The following is a 17,922-nucleotide window of genomic DNA, read 5'->3' as shown; positions in this document are numbered from 1 at the left end:
TTTTTAGTTCAGTGTAGTTTTTTACTATGCTATTGTTTAGAAAGTTTAATTAACGTTTTGATGGTTTTAAGGGTATTGACGTCAATGATAATGCTCAAGTTAAACAAGAAATGTCAATATTTTGATTTAAATATAGTCTATAATAAAATAGAAAAAGAGCATGAAAAAAACTAAAAAAAAATTGGAAAAAAGTACTGAAAAAAAAAAGCACTGCTATAAAAATTTTATGAGTTTAAAGTTCGATTTAATTCGGGCTGAAGGACGAATTTAGCTTATTTAAATACTAATTTGCATGTAATTTCACACTTAAAAAAATAATACTCAAGGATAAATGTAAAGTTCGCGAAAATATTTTTTCATTCTTCATATTTTTTAATTAATTGGTTAAAACACTTAATCTGCTCAATAACTAATGATAATAACCTCAATTATTGCACTGAATGTGGCATAATAATCGTTTACACAACTATTTCTTTTCTTCTTGTGGAAAAACTGTATTAAAAAGAAACATTTCGTTAATTTTAAAGAAAAAAAATGCCTCTAGATTAACCTTCATTAAATACTAGGTCTAACATTCATAATATCTCAGGTCTAATAGTATATATTTATATATATATATATATATATATATATATATATATATATATATATATACATTTATAATTATCCTGACCTTTATGGATCTTCCTCGTCAAATAAAAAATATTTTTTAATAACACATTTATTGTGTATTTATATAAACAGGTAGATATTAGCTGTGCGAGATCAGTGCTCCCCCTCCCTTTTTATAGACGCGGAACGGTTAAATTTATCACAGGGGGAGGGAGGCGTTAAATATTTATACTTCAGATCGTTTTGCTTAAATAATTTTAAATAACTGTACATCAACCACTTAAATGCTGTACATTAACTGCTTAAATAACTGTACATTAACCACTTAAATGCTGTACATTAACTGCTTAAATAACTGTACATCAACCACTTAAATGCTGTACATTAAATGCTTAAATAACTGTACATCAACCACTTAAATGCTGTACATTAACTGCTTAAATAACTGTATATCAACTTGCCTTCGGAATGAAATACATCTATGTGCGCGATATAGACGCGGTTTTAGGTGAAGTGTCTCAGAGATCCCGGTTAACCCCTTGTCCATTGGAAAGTTCTACAAACCCGAGAAAAATACACAGTAAATGAAATGAAAATAATTTTAAGTTCCTTGGGCTGGGTTCCTTGGTAAAGAGGTTTTTGTGTAAGTAAATAAATTTAGTGTTGTGAGTTTAATAGATATAAATAATGGATACATTGGAAAATGTGAATGAACTTTTGAGTGGAAAATCACTTATCGTATCTGTTAAACTCACTTACTTATAAATAAAGAAAAAAACCAGAAAGTTAAACATGAAAAATCGTATTTATTGATAAATGATAACATTATCATTCACGAATAGGTAAGGGAATTGAGTTATTCATATACTTTGATTGCCTAAACATGTGTGATATAGTGCTACGTGATAGAATGATTTAATATTGCCTGATAAAACATTCTGCCTGAGTCTTTCTCAAACTGATTGATACTGCCCCCCCCCCTAATAGATAAAAAAAGAAATAATAACAATTCTCGAACCTTCCTTCTCACCGAAATATATAAAGAAATTTTTTTTATCTGTTTCTAACATGGAGCAACGTATAGACAGGTTTTAATTGCAAAAACAAATTCACACCTCGCCGTATTTATGTACATAACAAGGCAAAATGGAATCAATAATACAACAATAACTTATTATGGAATTTCCTGAAAACACATGTTTTTGTTTTAAAGAAATTGAGAAAATTTGCGCTTTATTTTTATGTATGTTACTTCACTATCGTGACCCAAAGAAGGAGAAATGCTGTTCTATCTCAATATGAAAACTTATGATGTGATTTTTTTAAAAACCAACACAAAAAATAAATGCTAAAGCTTCAGTAAACATGAAACAGGCTTGCCGACATTTGATTCACATTCTAAGAACCTCTTGAACATAAGCTTAGTTTGAAAATTGCTTAGGTGGTTAGGAAAATAATGGGAACACTTCTGCACTAACTCTAGGCAAACAATATTTCTTTCTGCAGCAAATGTGGAAGATTTAAAAAAGTAAAACTGTTGGCACAATTTGAAAGATCATGCTTGAAGCATTTGAAAATGATGAAATTTTTACTCGTGCGAAATTCAAATGGTCCAAAGTAAGGAAAAGAAATTAACAGCTTCTTCCTAGCTTTTATACCAGCAATTTTGAAATTATTCCATAGGTTTTCAATAGTACTTTTTTTAAAATTATAATTGTATTGAGAAAAGAAAAAAGCGATTAAATTTCATACGCTCAAATTAATCGAGGCAAATTTTGCAATAGGTAAAATTAACGTAATTTCTAAAAGCTTCAAGCATGATCTTTCAAATTTTGCCAGAAGCATATTTTACTCGGCAAAAAAATTGAAACAATTTGAAAGATCAACAGTTTGAAAAAAAAAATTAGAAATATTGTCCTTTTTACCCAAGCAATATTTGCATCAACCAAAATATGTGTTGAAGGTTAAAAGGTTTCTTTTTCAATTCCACGATAATTAAACAAACTTTCCTTGATAAATATTGCAATCCTACAGAATGTTTTCAAGATTGTTGTCATTAAAAGATTAAAAAAAAGTTATTAAATTCTTCTCCTCGTTTTGATCGATCCGAATTTCGAATAAGTAAAAATGACAACATTTTTGAAAGCTTCAAACATGATCTTTCAAATTGAGCCAACAGTTTTTCCAGGTAAAATCTTATCGAAATATTTTCTGCTAGAAAAAACATAGAATTAGTATAGATATTTTTTCCATCTTTTGTCCAACCCATGCATTTTCTCTTCTATGTTATACGTTCGTTCATTTTATCATTTTTCATCGAGTTTATTTGCTGTAATAAACAGAGAATTCATAAATTCGGTTATTTGTAAGAATAGAAGCTTAGTCTTATGATCAGTTTTTTTATACTAGGTAAAATATTAAAAATCCCTCCCACCCCTCTTTCACTCCAAAAATATGGTCCTAAATAAATTAATTTTTGGAAATAAGGTAAATGTATCTCTTTTAATAAATTAATCTTAATTTTTTTTAACAAACTAAAAAAAAAAATCATGCTTGTGCCTTTGATTATTTTCTTATGGTAAACGTGTTACATTTACGTATGGTGAATGCATACATATTTTCGAACGTATATTTGAAAAAAATTCTTTATTAACTTAGTAGTTACTAAGCGGATTAACGAAATACTTTCTCTCGCCCAATATACTATATAAAATATGAATATTTCATTGAACACTGATCTCTAATTTAAATTTCGGTCTTAATATATTCTTTCTTAAATACTTGACCTTTCCTTTCTAGAGTAATAAAGTTATTTCAGACCGCAAAAAAAGAATATATACATAAAAAGGAATAAAAAAAAAGCAAATTAGAGGCAGGGTTGTAATTTCCGGAGCTAACTTCGAGTTTCCGAGGGGTGAATAGAGGGTGGGGGGGATTTATTTGTGGAACGAGATGAGAGGGGAAACTGAGGTTTTAGTGGTGAAAAGACTTTTCTTTAACGTCAAAATTATTCCTTCATTAAGGTGTAAGCGTTCATTAACGTTAAAGCTAATTTTAAAAATAAAATTGGGTTATCCGCGTAATTTAGTTTATGCGTTAAAATTTCATTACAGCTATAGATAATGTTAAAAAGATTTTATGACAAAATATGCCATTTTCATTTTCTTTCTTTTTTATTTATTTATTTTTTCTCTTTGAAGTGTAAATAAATAGCGACTCATACCAGGATGTTTAAAAAAATCGAAAAGTGATAGTAAGTAAATAAAATTAATTTTCATAAGTTCGTATTCCCCACCACTCTTGATATTTCGAAATTAATCTACCTGCGTAGTGGTGGCTCAGGGAATAGAGCGCTCGCCTTCCAATGAGGTGATCCGGGTTCGAATTCCGCACCCGTCTTACACCGGCCACAGTGCAGATGTAAAATATTCTTAGTGGTAGATAGAGAGGATATATATACCCATGCAGCATGAAAGGGCAAATAAACGTTAAAAATCCGTTCGTCCGTTATAAGGTTTTGGGCTTACGTTAAAATTACGTTAATTTCACGTGATGATTTTCACCATTTCTTCATTCGTTAAAACGCATACGTTAAAATTACGTTAATTTCACGTAATGATTTTCACCATTTCTTCATTCGTTAAAACGTATACGTTAAAATTACGTCAATTTAACGTTATCAATTTTCCCTTTAAATAATTCGTTAAAAATACGTACTTAAAATACGTTATTTTAACGTGTACATTTTATCCATTTTTTGACCGTTTTTTAAAAACGTGTTATTAACGAAAAATTTACGTTTTGTTGCATAGTTATATTTACGTAAATTGTTTGGGATTATAAACGTAAATTTAGTGGTAAAAATGTTTCAAGCAAAAATGATGAACCTGTGAGAGCCCAAGAAAGATAATCTTTTACGTCTCACTTGAATTCGAATAAACTGAACATTGCAGATTTTCATTACAATTCATATTTAATTTTTAATACTTATAATTATTTTTGTTTTATTAAACTGGTTATAAATATTTGCTTGTTGATAATATTGAGTCGGCTCATTATCAGTAACTGACAAGGGAACTATGAGTTTTAATTCTTATATAACTAAACTATGATGAAAATTAAGAAATTTTCCAAAATACTGAATGAAGTAAAAATTTTCCACTACTTGACATGCAACGAACATAACGTAAAAACACATTATACTTAAATTTAAATTATCTCTGTCCAGAACAAGAGTCGTGGTGTAGTGGTTACAGCGTTCGCCTCAAGGGTACGGCGTCCTAGGTTCGAGCCTACTCTAGAGTGGGATGTTAATATGCGAATACTAATAATTATTATTATTCAAAGATCTTAATTTAAAAAATTTATTTTTTGTTATTATGTAGAAATTGATTCACTATTTTTTTATATTGCAATTATCGCTCGCCATACGAGTTTATAAAAAATAATTTATAATATACAATATTCTAATTATTATTTTCTACTTCAATCAACATGAAATAGAAACGATTATTTTTGGTTAATTTTGTTAACATTTATTTATTAATTTCTTACTTTGCAATAATCGCTTACCGTATATAAGTTTTTTCAAAATAATTGCTAAGAAATGTGTCTACTTTTAAATTCCATGTTCTTACTGCATGAAAGAGACATTTACTTTATTTTAAAATACTGATTTAATTTTTTTTTCCTTCCAAAAACTTCATAAATTGTAAAAATAGAATTAAAGTATTTTGAAAAATTTATCAATCTTGATTCTTTAATGTATATAATATTTATTAATGAAAAAAAAAATACATATCAAATAACAGGTAAAAAGATAATTCTCATAATTAGTTTTCGTAATAAAATTTAGTGTGGGAAGTTTTAAAATATTGGTTGTTATTAAAAGACGTTTTTACACACAACAACGTTTTTACAAATTTATTAAATTTTGCTTTGAGTCTTGAATTTTATAATCTGGAAATTGCTTAATTATAAAATCTTAATTGCAATAAGTAAATTATTTATGAAAATCATATATAGTAAAAAATAATATAAATTTATAAAATATAAAAAATAATATAAATTTATAAAATATAAAAAATAATATAAAATAGCATAAAATATAAATAATAATTGTAAGTTTTGTTGTAATGTCAGAAAAATAATTTTTTTTATAAGAGCAAGTAATGATAATTCTTTATTTCTTTGCAAAATATTATTTATGAGTGAGTTTTTGTGTATGTGAAATTGAAGTACTTTTAAAAATAGTTAGAGCGTTAGTTCGGTTTATTTTTCCGAGCTGTCAGTTTTAGGCTTTCTTGCATTGAATAGTCTGTTTTTTTTTTTTTTTTTTTTTTTTTATCATATCGGGCAATAATGTTACATAACAGGGAATTTTAGTAAAATTTACCTAGGGACACAATGCTTGGAAGGTTTTAAATAGTTAATGAAGTTAAATAAATTGTTTTTAATTATTTAGATCATATAAATAAAAAAGAATTAAGTAAGGAAAAGAGAAAGTTCCTCAAAAATTGAAGTTAAGACCTAAATTTTGCAATGCTAATACATAGATCCTAAAAGAAAAAAAAAAAAAGAAAAAAAAACCACCTTTAAGAAGAAAAAAAAGGTCCCGCAGTGGACTGATCGTTAAGACACGGTTCCCAACAGATCACAGAAGTCAAACATCACTGGCTGCGGTCAGTGTGCTGGTGCCACTTGGATCAGGCTGCGTAGGGACCGAGGGTGTGCGGTATTGGTCCTCGTTAAACTGTGCTACCGTAAAGTGCTCGACTTCGCGCGCACGTCGTCGGGCTACCGAAGCGGGGGTGCCATCCCCTCCGCAGAGGATCAAAATTGTGATGGCATGTCTTCGGATCATCCTCCGGGATGTTTCCCAGACCGTCGCCAATAGCCCATTGTGCAGCTCTAGTGCGACGTAAATTAACAACAACAGCAAGAAAAAAAAGTAGAGAGAAATTAAATATTTGTTTTTTTCATATTTTGACATCAGTGCGACAAATTTTTTCTTTGTTTTTTGACCAAGATTTTTTCATTTAGGCTTAGTTCCCGGTTAATAGGGGTTTTAAGGGCCATTCTAGTCCTTGACGGGGGCGGTGCTCGATCCTCGACACCACCGAGTACATGCGATATATGTGCTATTAAAATCTGTGGAATCGAGAGGCCTGTGGTCGATCGCATTACTGTGCCAAATGTACAGGGATCTGGAGAAAATTTCCTACCCCTTCAGATTTAAGTCTAAATGGATGATAAGCCTAATGTACAGCTCTAGTGCGACGTAACTAAAACTCCTACCTTCATTAATTCGTTGACACATTATCTGTTTACACTGTGTTATCTGGGAATAAAATTTCAACAAAATCTTTTTAATGTATACATACATTGCTTTTAAAATGAAGACAAATATCAGCAAGCGAAAAAACAGATTCATAAGAATTTACTTTTTTTTTTTTATCTAAAGCACTGAAGAGGGAAACGGAACGTTTAACGAAAATGGATCCTTCCAGCTGAAATTAAATATAAAATTTTTAATATATTATATGAAAATAACTTGATTCACTAGAAATGTTAACAACTTGACACCCTTTTTTACCCTTATTGTTATAATCAAGTTTTCAAATGCATGATATTACCTCTTTTTTTTTCTTTTCTCCAAATGAAATCGTGATTTAAAAGGTGCTTTTTATTTAAATGTGTATTTTTTTATGTAATAAGTATTTTATGAATTTTTTCAAACTATTATTTTTAACACGGTCATCACCAACAACTAAAAATGATACCTAAATCGTGAGACCATGCCTTTATGCATGCCAATTAATGTATGTAAAATCTTCACCTACGCAGACGAGAAAAACAAAAAATAAGCACGAAATTTGAGAAATAACATATAATCATGATATAATAATTAAAATTAACCAGAGATAAATAAATGTACATGTTGATCCCATATTATGTTAATCGATAAAACTTTTACATTGGTGGATGTAGTTAGATTAAATCTTTTTGATTTGATGGAAGACCTAAAGTAGAATGTATTCTACAATATGTGGGGGAAGTAGTTACAGACCATGTCAACCGTCATCTATGAAAAGGTACCCCAACATAGAGTCGAGTTAACATGTCTTATATACTAGTAAATTGTAGTTGTAATTTTGTAGTGGTAGATACGCTACAGTACTCCCCCACCAGAATTATAGCTATGATAGAATTCGATGAATGGATGCCACTAGTTGATTCATTGCTGTTTTGTGCGAAGCCGGGAGAGCTGTATTAAGATCACCGTATTTTTTTGAGTGCTGAATGTGAGAGGTGTATTAACTTCACGGTTGTAGTCGCTCCTGTGTTGCCGTTAGCAGTCGAGTGTATGCAAGCCAACGTTGTGTGTGATCGGGATGAGACTGAGTAGCAACAGCGTGAGGAGGTGGATAATGATGCAGTCACAAGTAGCAAGTCAACTGTTCAATGTGGACCATCCAACGAAGTAGGCGTTACTGCCGATGTAGGCGTATCCAGATCAAAGTGGGCGTTTTTGCCAAGGTAGGCGTGTTCATATCACGTCCGTGGCCACCAATGTGGGGGAAGTAGTTACAGACCATGTCAACCGTCATCTATGAAAAGGTACCCCAACATAGAGTCGAGTTAACATGTCTTATATACTAGTAAATTGTAGTTGTAATTTTGTAGTGGTAGATACGCTACAAATATATTTCTTACTCTCATTTCGGATTAAATGGAAATCATACAATTTATGGTTCATTGATCAGCATATATGATGCACAAAAAAAATCAATGTAAATTGTTAGTTTTACAGTTTTAAAATATAACATAATTAATGTCTCATTTAGTTAAATTACTATAGTACGATCCTCTAATTCCTAACGATTGGATATGAAGTTCCTGGTTAGAGGAAGCAAAAAAGTGTAAAGTTTTAAAATAAATAATCACGTATTTTAAATAATCTTGTATGTCTTACGAATCAGTGATCTTAATTTATAATATTTATTCATGTTTATCTTTTAATAATAAATTATTGTTATAATAATTTTACATTTCCAGAGCATAAAACAGCAATTTTTATGAATTCATGAAAATTATAAAAAGCATTAAAATCGAGTTTTTTTATGTACAAGCTATTCAAATAATATTATACTAGTAAAAATAAAATACTATTATATCTCTGTAATGAAAATAACATTACATAACAATATAATTCCATTTTTCTTTAAGTCATCAGGTAAAATAGTAATAATTTTTTAAAAAAAAAGCTTGACAGTTTTATTTAACTTTTTTAAAAATATTATATGAAAGTTATTCTACAATGTAGCATTTTATTCCAGGTTTAATTAGAATAATAATAAGAAAAATAAGAAGAAAAATCAAAAATAGAGAAAAAATTGATTAACAATATAGATTCAAAAGTTCTCTCCACATTGCTTTCAGTTATTTGAGTTTTTGTTTTACAAGTGGATAAAACGATACTAAGTTTCAACTTTTCACTCCTTTTCCGTGGGAGCAAGTTCTACAAAAGGATTGCTACCCCTACACTAGCTACCCCTACATTTATTTACATTGTTGCACGCGTGTGTTTACATACGCCGAATTCAATGGTAAGTTCTTTTATTCCTTACTTTAATTATTACTATTTTAGAATGTTAATTCATTATAATGCTTCACTGTCAAAAAAAGTAAATAATTATTGTAGTTAATTCTGCTTGAAATAAACACAAATATTCTAAGCCTATCATTTGCGAAGTTTAACAAACTATGACAAAACGTAACGATTTTGGAAAAAAGCAAGAGAATTTGTTGAATCTCATTTACTGTGCTTAATGTAAAGAGACGAAATACAGACCCGTTATATACGATTGTTATGCAGTTAAGATATTTTTAATAAAATCATGAATTTTTGGAAAGTTTTCTGATGGTACCTAAGCTTAATCAAGGAATATTAATCTGAAATACTGAGTTAAACTAGTTGCGATCTTATGTAAAAAAAAATTCTATTTTAAAGCTTTAATTATCAAAATTATTAAATTAATGCTGCATTATTTTATTCACCTGACAAATTTTGTTGCTATAATAAATAACAATTAACAAAAAGTAACAATTATAAGCATTATTCTGAAGATAATACTTAAATGTCATTAATCATGGTTGACTTTACACACCAAAATATGAGTAGAGGGGATATTTTCCTTCTGTGATTTGCTGCGCCTACTATTGTGGATTTCAAACTTGCATACATTTATAAAAGAAAACTTGTAGAGGTTTGCCAGGGGGTAGTGGCTACAAGATATACCCTGTTGAGTTTCTTCCCATGTTTTGTTTTCAGTGTGATGATAGCCACTGGAAGTTACCAAGACCTGTTGATTATTCTGCCACAGGTGATGATAAACTAATTTTCCGGAGTGGAAAAGAATTTTAGCTAGATTTATAATGTAAATTTTTCTGTTTCACTAATTTTAGGGGATATTTCCATATATTAACCTGTCACACTAACTACAATAGCCAAGCTACCAAATAGATATAAACTTGAAATTTTTTTTGAAAAAAACATGAATGTTTGCCAAATGGTTACGAGTTATATCTTTCGAGTTGGTCCCTTTCTGTGATTTTTTAACTTTCTTTCAGTTTCTCCGATACCAGAAGTTGCCAAGACGTGCTGATTATTCTGCCATTGTTCCTTTTATAGAGATCTCCCCTGATTTTATGAATCAAATAAAAGGGGATGTTTCCCTATTTGAACTAGATTGTGCCAACTAAAAATGTTGAAACAAAAAAAATATATATATTTTGTACTTTGCAAAAATTTTTAAAAGAAGTATGTAGAAGTTTTCCTGAGGGTTGCTTCAACTTATATTCTCTGAGTTACTCCCATTCTGAGATATTTTCTTAATTTTTCGTGGACCGCTGGAAGTTTATAAATATTTATCCATAGGTAACAACATAGAAATACTCATTAAACTTTTAATTCCCTATTAGGGTTACTTCTGTATTGTGAGCAGTTATGCCAACTGCTATCGTCCAGGCACCAAATAGATTTCTAACTGCTAACTTTTTAAAAGAATATGTAAAGGTGTGCGAAAGGTAGCTACGAGTTATACTCTTCAAGTTGATCTCCGTTCGTTAATTATTTTTAGTTCCTCCTGGTTGCTGCGTGCAAGTTGCTTAGAAGATATAGTGATTATTCACCGGCAGATCATGATACGGGCATTTTTTTTACTGTTTTGCCTACTCAGTACGAGATGGCATTTTTATTAGCAAATGAGACGAGACAAGTGTTATGTGTGAAACAGTCCTATCATATTGTTATTAATTTGAGCTGTCTTATCTACTTACCTACTATTGTCTTATAAAGTATAAAAACTATTAGTTGTTGCATTTTTAAAAAAGTTGAGTAGTGGCATTTTCTTTTAACTTTACCTTTTTAAAGAACCAAGGGTTAAACACGCTTGATTGGTGTAAATTTTACAAGAGTCTATAGCAGATGGTTCTTCAACCAAAATGTCGTGGAAGTATCATCTTAACAAGCTATTGCAAGAGAAAATCTCACATGGACAAAATAGTTTTTTGACTATTTATTTTGCAACATGATATCTTTAAAAAGAAAAAAAAACACCCAGTTGAACATTTACTGGAAATTTTTCTTCTTATTTTTGAAACAGTTTTTGAAATTTATCAGCTAAAACGATATGGAAAATAATTGCAGTAATTTTCAATATTAAATTATCTTTAGAATTATTCTTATTCAAGCTTTTATTTAAATTTACATTGCTGTTTAAAACTTTTTTAATTCTTTTATAGTCACTGTATTCTAAAAATATGCCTAGGCAGAGGTCTGTCAAGGCCAAATTTACTACCGTTTAGCAGTGTACCTTCACAAATTCAACTTTAGAAAAAACATTAGTTTCACAAAATACTTTTTCTTATAATTTTATTTTTGTATTCCTTAAGAAACGATAAATCCATATTTTTGTGTTGATTTTTTAATGTAGTTTTTAATTTTTCACAAATTATGTCTAAATTTTCATAAAATAGGTACCTATCAGAAAAACCTAGACAGACCCTTGCTAGGTGAAAAAGTTCAATTGAAATTTTTATTGCTAAATTTTTCTTTTAAACAATTTTTGTCTTGGTTTTTACCTAGCTTTTTACATTTCTAAAAAACTTTGTTTTTATTAACTGTATGACACAGTAATTAAGAATGTTTCTATTGTCTTTATTCTTATCTGGAAAATATGATAATTGGAAAGACTGAGATGTAAAGCTTTAAAATTTCATTTTGAGAATTAAAATAGATTTTTCTGTTTTACATTTGTATATAATCTTTTGTTTTTTTTAGCATTTTTAAGATAACACAGCATTTTAATAACATATTTCTAATAGATTATATTTTAGTTAATGTTGCTTTATGGATACTGCTTTACAAAAAATATTATTCTTAGCATGGAAGTTTTGTTGTAACAATTATGATAATTTTTTTTCTCTTTCTATTTTACTTCATAACTTTATTAAGTATTTCTGGTTTAGTTTTTTGTTTTCCCTTTAGCCCATTCCACTAATATAGATAAGCATGGAGTAATTTCCAATAATAAATAAACTTATTTATTCGTAAAAAATATTTATTAATGATTTTTTTTTTTTTAAAATATTGCTATAAAAATATATTCTGCATTTCACCATTTTTTTTAGCTAACATTCTGCCAAACCATTACTCCTTACTTCTCTAGTTCTGAATAATAAATGTGCCCGTATAAACAAAACAAAATATGTTTGAATTATTTCTATGTTTTTGAACGTATTAACTGAATGAATTTTCTTTTTCATAATCTATTGATGTACTTCTGAGGAAGATCTTTGAAAAGGATCTAGCTTTGAGAATGAACCTCCATCAAGTCTCATTTGAAGGTACCTGAATTAAGTATGTCTGAAGAAATAACTGTATTTGAATTGTTTCCTTTTTTCTTGTGCTTAAAAATGGGTAAAAAAATTCGTGAAATTATAAACATGATCAAATCAATTGTTAAAAATTATTTCATTTACTTTTGCTGATATTAAAAAAAGTAATTAAACATTGTTTACATAGGCTGCCCATGCTTCAATAACAACAAATAAAAGTACTCAAAAATTTGTCTCTTAAAATGAATTATCATATATTGTAAATATATTTTCCATGTACTGTAGAATCCTAATTATTTCATGCACAATCATCAGCCTTTGCACTATTCAACTAATTTATGATAGAAGTTTCTGGTGTAAGTTTCATCGTTAGTATCAAGTAGAATGGTAAACTGTTACTGTTTTTACCACCACTATTTTTGCTGTTCCAATGTTTTATTTCACTGACACTTAAAAAAAAAAGTGTTTTATCTGCATTAAATTAGTCTTTTTATTCATAGTCCTCCATAAGTTCAAACAAATTCTGAAACTTCTATTTTGCTTTTGAGAATTCTTCAGCGATTATGCAGATTGATGAATTCCTCAAAGGCTAAGGCTACTCAAACCAAACATTTGGCAAACATTAAAATGAATTATAAAATGAATAAACAACATCAATTAGAAATTCTCGGGGAATTAAGATTTATGCATATTGCTCAGTATTTCAAATCTCCGTGGCAGAATCGCAGCGAAACGGCGACATTGTTGCAAAATTTTACAGATCTCTTGCAGAAAGATTTTTCTCTTGAAAAGAAGAAAATATTACTTTTCTTTTTTACAGAAATATTTGAACATGCAATATTTGAATCATGCATTTAGATAATCAGTTTTTGACACGCTCAATTTTCACCGATAGTATCATAAATCGACGTAATGTTTTGATAGTATTTTCGGCAGTTATTGATATTGATTTTCATTTGGCTCTTAACCATCTTGATATATTTAAACAATATGGAAAACTCGAATCGAGCATTTGAGTATCTATTTTTTAAGGCTATCTATTTTTTTTTTTAAAAATTCTATTGAATTTTTAGATGTTATAGATGTTGATTTCTCCTTAAATTTTAAATCAGATATTTTTTATACGATATTATTTATTACAACCTGATTTCAAAGTGTAACACGCTTTTGAGGAGTCCAATTTACGTAATTACATCATATATTTTTTTTTGGGGGGGGGGGGGCAATTGCTACTACGGATTTCATGATATTTAATATTTTTTTATTGTGATGATTATTTACAAAATGCGAAGAAGCTAATAAAGTGTGTGTCTTCCTACCAACAAAATGTGAGAATATCACCCATAATATTGAAAAAAAATTATTTCGTGTTAAATTAAGAAAATCATTATTATTATTTTTTGTTAACACAGCATATTTGCCATTTTAAATTAGCAACATATATGTTTGTTTGTATTAAAAGTATTTTGCAATTAGATCTTAGTGCTGGAGAGTTTAGTCGCAGATAGCTCAAAAACATTCTGCCACAAGATTTCAAATTATCCTTGTTTTAATTAAAATAAGCCAATTGTATATATGTTTATATATATATATTTTTTTTTTGTGTACATCTGCAGTTTTCTACAATTCTGCATATTAGAAATTGAACTTTCAATATTGTTAACTTTAATCAATGATTTTATATCTATGACTATACATATGATATTTTCTATTTATATGATATATCTGTCTATGATATTATCACTTTATTTTTATAAAGTTTTTTTTTTTCAATAACTTCTGCACTATATTATTATGCTTACATTAAATGAAAAATTTTTTGATTTCATACTGTTTGAAAACATCTTTTATTTAAATATCTTATTTTTCCAAGTGAATGTTTTTGTGTTTATTATTTGGTGTTGAAGTATTAATGATTAAAATGCTTTGAAACACGATTCATTGTGTATATCAAGGTTGCAAAAAATGCTTACTTTTCTCTAAAAGAGTTAGACTGACTAGTTTTCATTAATTTATTATATTTTCTTGCATTTTACTGCATACATTTAGCATACTTATGTTCCAACTTTTTATTTTAACAAAAACTATTAAGTAAAATTTACGTTAAATGTCTAATATTGCAGAAAACTTGTAAGTTAAGTAGTTCATGCAATGGAAATTATCACTACTACAAACTATATGAATTACAGTTTGACAAAAAAATATATATTTGTTTTCACATCTTTAAATAAGTTAAAAAAATTTTTGATATATCTGCTCTATACTTGTTCAAAAAAATTTTTATTTTATTTTTTTGCAAGGGTGTGGAAAGTTGGTAATTTTGTTTTGCTCATATATATATATATATGCAGCATTAAAAAAGATAATTTCTAATTAGTTCCAAGCATAAAATTATTATTTTTTGAAACAATTTTAAGTTTAAGGCTGTTCCTCCGAATTGTTTTTACAGTCCAAAATTGCTATACTGCATTACTCCAAACATTCTGTCATGTTGCTACAATTAACTAACACCATTGTGTTCCTTTCATTTAATCACATTTTTCGAAGAAATATTTATTAAAATATTTCTCCAAAAACTGTGTTTTGTGTGTGAAATTTTTGTTTTTGAAATTTTTTTATCCAGTCCTTTTTAAGTGGTTTAAACAAATAAAGTTTTTACTGCCCCCAAGCAACCTGATTGTAACACACTAGGGTCAAGGAACACAGAACCTATTTTTCCCACCCTTCCTATTTTTCCCACCATTACTAAGAATTCCATTGTGGAAATGAATTTCTATATCACCAAACAGCTTTCTAATGTATTTTGGAGTTACGTTTTAGCAGCGATTTTACAGAAATTAAAGAATTTTCAAAATAACCATTTTTTGTTTAAAAAAGCTTTAACAGAGGCAATTGTAAAATGTAATTCTTCACTTGAACTAAATAATATATAGTTTAACAAATTACTGAATTTGTTAAAATTACTCCTTTTGTATATTAAAGATACTGTTAGTGTTAAAAGGCATAGTATTTTTACTGTTTTAATAAATGAGAAATTAAAAATTACGTAACTGAAACTAATCGAATTGTGTTTCTGAACTACAAAGTTCTTGCAAAATATTCTGAAGAGGAATGAAAATTGCAGCCAAGGAGCAATAAAAAAATGAAAAGAATGAGAGAGGAAAATAAAATTCTGATGATAAGTAAATAAACAGAAAGTACAGGGCAGCTTTTAGGAGTACTTTACCTGACAATGGGCACATGTCGTGGCAAGTACTGCGGTTATGAGGAAAAGTAATTTCAAATAGGAGTGTTTTGTGAATAGTTTTGTCTTGATTTTAGGTCAGCGTGGGTAAACCAATTGACACCTTTATTCCTTCATTGTTCCCCTATTAGAAATGTGCTCTTACTTGTTACCAAAGCAGCCAACAGCACCAGACTAAAACTCTGGAGGAGTTCTCCTCAAAGCCACACGAAAAATAATTTTATGTTTTGTTTATAACTTACTGCTGGCTTCAATGTAAGATTTAGTTAGGATAAAAAAAAATTATGAAATATTCTAATTCAGATTTGTGCTGTATATGTATGTAATTTTGTTGTGTAATATGTGACTAAAATTTGTAAAATAGATTTTCTTATATCTAAGTATTTGGATGTACTCAATCGATAGATACTTAGTAGAAATTCCATGAAAATAATAAACAGTTTTAATATTTTTTTAAAATTTTTTATTTAACTGTATTTTATCTAGTCAGTATTGCTTCGTTTTAGAAATCTACTGTTTGTTGTAACAATTTAATATTATTGTCCGGTATATTTTTTTTTCATATGCTAAAATATTTATTTGTTTTCCAGGAACATTGCAGTGAAGAGGTGATAGTAACAGCGGGATGGAAGAAGTTACGAATGTTTCAGATCTGTGGCGATGTGTTATAATTGTAAATCTATATATTGTAAATATATTGTATGATAGTTGTAAAATAAATAAAACTTAATAAATCTTATTTGATTTAATGTTTTTTTCTGTATTTAAAATTATTTAGTTAACTGCTCTTCTGGATTAAAAATTTTAGTTTTACGAGCATAAGACTTAGAAAAATTGTAATTTTAGTAAGTAAACAAATCAAAAGGTAAATTTGGTTAATATTTTTTTTTTTTTACTTCGTGTGTGTGTTAAAGTAAATTTTAGTCAAATTTTTCAAGCTAAAAATTAAAATATATGCATTTAAAAAAAAATAATGAACCCAAAAGCATTCTAGATGAGTAGATAATTTCCAGCAAGCAATTTGGAAACATGGACTTCAGGACAGCAGTAGATTTCTTAATTATTAATTTAAACTAAAAAAAAAATATTTTTTTTCCATATGGGTTTGGAAAATCATGTAAGTATTGAGTAATTTTTTCTTCTACCAATTCTTTGTATTACAAACTTTTAGGAATGAAAAATGTAAAAAATTCCTGAGGGACATGAAACTTCATAAATAAACTAGTATGCTGCTGTGAAGAGGTAGAAAGATTTGCATTCCATATTCGTTGAGTTATAATTTGAATTGTAAAAATTTACAGAAAGTGTGAGATTAAAAACAAAAGCTTTTTCTAGGATTCTAAAAAAAAAAACATGAATATCGGCTATTTTCCGTTATTTTAGTTTTAGTTCGAAAAGAATTAAAAGTTTTTTTTTAAATAAAAAGTAAATGCTATATTTTTTAGTGTAATTAGTGCAGCGTAAACATTAAAATACGGAATGGTTTCTTTCCTTCTTAGTTAAAAAAAAAAAACTTAAAATATGCTATTGTTAACAATTCGGTTAAAATTACGATAAATTGAAATTAATTTAGTTAAATTTTCGCGAAAAATTTATCAATTCACCTAGCTCAAAATAAGCGTTAAAAATATTGATATATAAGCGTTAATAATGCGTAAATAAAGCTCAAAATAAGCGTTAATAATACGTAAATAGTATGTATAAAATACGTTTGTATTTTGGTTAAAATAACGTAAAATGTACGTTATTTTAATAAAAATAAGCGTTAAAAACACGTAAATATTCTTGGTGAAAATAACGAATTTATAGAACCAAAAATATACGTAAATAGTTTGGTGAAAAAAACGTAAAAAATACGTTAAAAATTGGTATACGAAATTCACCTTAGTCAAAATAACGGCAAAAATCCGTCATTTTTACGTTAAAAACAGCCCAAATATAAACGCTTTTTTACCTAATTCGAGACTACCACTCGAAACGGAAATAAAACGTTTTAAATAAACGTTTTTTTGCTCTAAACCTTGTGGCATTTTAACGTTATTTTCACGTAATTAATACTTATCTCTGCTGCATGGGTATATATATATATATATATATATATATATATATATATATATATATATATATATATATATATATATATATATATATATATATATATATAT

General features: G+C 28.1%; 1 protein-coding gene and 1 long non-coding RNA gene across 2 annotated transcripts in view; both read left to right on the top strand.

Moving 5' to 3' along the window:
* The window catches only part of LOC107451545 (dual specificity calcium/calmodulin-dependent 3',5'-cyclic nucleotide phosphodiesterase 1), a 600,146-nt gene that overhangs the window by 37,998 nt on the left and 544,226 nt on the right, over positions 1-17,922 (top strand). The gene's annotated exons all lie outside the window — the stretch shown is intronic.
* On the top strand, positions 8,396-16,496 carry LOC147803395 (uncharacterized). Its single transcript, XR_015429064.1, has 2 exons — positions 8,396-12,535; positions 16,348-16,496. It is a non-coding gene; the product is annotated as an uncharacterized LOC147803395 (long non-coding RNA).

Source organism: Parasteatoda tepidariorum, chromosome 9 (assembly GCF_982258835.1).
Source record: "Parasteatoda tepidariorum strain Cologne lab strain chromosome 9, Ptep-v5.0, whole genome shotgun sequence".
Lineage (NCBI taxonomy): Eukaryota > Metazoa > Arthropoda > Arachnida > Araneae > Theridiidae > Parasteatoda > Parasteatoda tepidariorum.
Note: the sequence above shows the minus strand (reverse complement) of the source record. Positions and strands in the feature narration are given on the sequence as shown.